The sequence below is a fragment of the Argentina silus genome (genome assembly GCF_951799395.1).
Source record: "Argentina silus genome assembly, chromosome: X".
Classification (NCBI taxonomy): domain Eukaryota; kingdom Metazoa; phylum Chordata; class Actinopteri; order Argentiniformes; family Argentinidae; genus Argentina; species Argentina silus.
The window spans coordinates 38,797,038-38,799,537 of NC_139653.1; positions in this window are offsets into that span (position 1 = coordinate 38,797,038).

A 2,500-nucleotide genomic window follows, 5' to 3' on the forward strand; every position below is an offset into this window, starting at 1 on the left:
TGTCTGTCTGTATGTCTGTGTGTCTGTCTTTGTCTATCTGCTCAGCTATGTTAGTACAGAGCTCTTACCCTCAGTCCGTCTGCACAGCCACAGCCCATTAACCCCTCGTCTAACAGATACCACCATTTACTGGGGCCCCAGGGGACTAAGAATAGATGAGAGAGAGAGAGAGAGAGAGAGAGAGAGAGAGAGAGAGAGAGAGAGAGAGAGAGAGAAAGAAAGAAAGAGAGAGAGTGAGAGAGAGAGAGAGAGTGAGAGAGGGTGAGAGTATTTTCATTCCACAGTCCTCTCCTTTCAGAACTCACTGGATTCCAGAGTGGGAGGCTTGAATATGCTGCTGTCATTACTGTACACCCCCTGGCCTGCTGCATGCATACACAATTAACGCACACACACACACACACACACACACACACACACACACACACACACACACACACACACACACACACACACACACACACATACACAGACACACACACACACACAGACACACACACACACACACACACACCACACACACCACACACACACACACACACACACACACACACACACACGTTGAGCCTGGTTGTTCATTGTTGGTTATTCTCATGTACTGCTCCACTCAGCAGAAACCCACACTGTTGATTGGGGGGGGGGGAGGATTTAACATACAACAATGTATTTCATATACACTTAAAAAATTGGGCTTTAGCTGCCACTCATACACAAATGTATATACAGTACATGGTAACTAGATGAATGTTTGATTTTATTACAGCTATATTCTTTCCATTTATAAAAAAACTGTACTTGTGTTGTATTAGCCTGAGTTATAAGCCATACTATTTAGCCTTTCCTAGCAAGCTACATGGTTAATTAGTCTGGGCACCGTATTTTGAAGTAGTCGGCACATTGCTGTATGTAATGAAGCAGCTGTGCTTTACCTGGCTTCACTCTGGTTGGAATAACACCTTTTCAAATCTCCGTTTTTGTTGACACTGCAAGTCAATTTATTTAGCAGTTAGTAGGTCTTACCCCATGCAAAAAAACATTTAAGTACTAACCAATCAGTGTGATAGTTCAGCCACTGTGTTCAGTCACCATCCTCTCCAGATCACAGGACATACTGAAGCACACCAGGTAAATATAGTATGACATTTAGTGCTATTCTGATGGTGTGATTTAGGGACGCAGCCACAGATTCAGAAGAGACTCAGTTGACACTGATGAAGGCCTGAAAGCCGAAACGTTTCTCAATCTTTCTCTTACAGAATTAATTAATGATTCATTTTTTTTGTGCACACTCTAACTGGGCCCTGGGCTCCAATGTAGAGATTTCCGATCAGCCCCACTGTGCCAACGCCACTACCTGCCTCATGTAAGGTCATTTGTAGTCTCGTGTAGCCATACCTCCAAATCAAGCTGTTCTCATGCCTCCTTCGGAGGTCTGGAGAATTTTAGACTAGCCGATCTGGCTTGGATTGTACCTGGACGGAGCACTGTGAGAATGTTACAATTGAAATGTGTGTCGTCATTTTCTCTAACCGGATATAACTATTTTGCAGAGAGCTATGTTAGCTTGCAACATTAAAGAAAATGGAGAAAATTGGCCCCGCCCAAGCAAGGTATTTGATTGGTGTGGCGAAGTGTCACTCAACTCAAATGGATCTGTAGTTACTTTGTAGCTACTTTCTGCAAAGAATTTCCCCAGACTGTCTGAACTAGGAAAGCCTGGTCTCAACAAGGTTACCTGCTCACACAGACTTTGGGATGTGCCACGCTGATAAATGTCCCCAGGGAAACAATGCCAAAGGAAAATGCTTAATAAACAATAACTTCTAGAAGAGCTAACTTAAAAGCCAGGGCAACAAAAAACAGAATAATAATACTGTCATGGTTATGTAAGCTGATATTATCTAGAGAGTCACTAGGGTTTAGTGTCTTTCTCTGTTTTGGATTTACACACAGTCTGTGGCGCCGTGTTTGTGTGTGTGTGTGTGTGTGTGTGTGTGTGTGTGTGTGTGTGTGTGTGTGTGTGTGCATGTGCGTGTATGTGTGTGTGTGTGCATGTGCGTGTGTGTGTGAGCGTGTGTGTGTGTGTGTGCATGTGCGTGTGTGTGTGTGTGTGAGCGAGTGTGTATGTGTGTGTGTGTGTGCGTGCACGCACATGCAGAGAGCTCAACATGGATCTGTTAAAGGAATAAGAGAAAAGAAAACAGGGGGATGGAGGAGGGGAGTCAGAGAGAGAATAATATATCTAAGAGGAGCCATAAGGAAAAGTCTTCAGCCCTGAAGGGGGTGTTCAGTGGGGCTTGGCAGGAGGTTGTGTAGAGGTTTAGATGGGTTGTGTGGGCGTTCCATCCCTCCCTCCTCTCTCCCTCTCTCCTCCCTCCACTTCGGTCTGTCCAGGTAAAGCCCTAATCCCCCACCCCCTCCCAGTCTGTTTCTAATTACATTCTCCCATACAGTATACTAGGAGCTGCACCATTGAGATGGCTCAGCAGTCTGCTGCTAC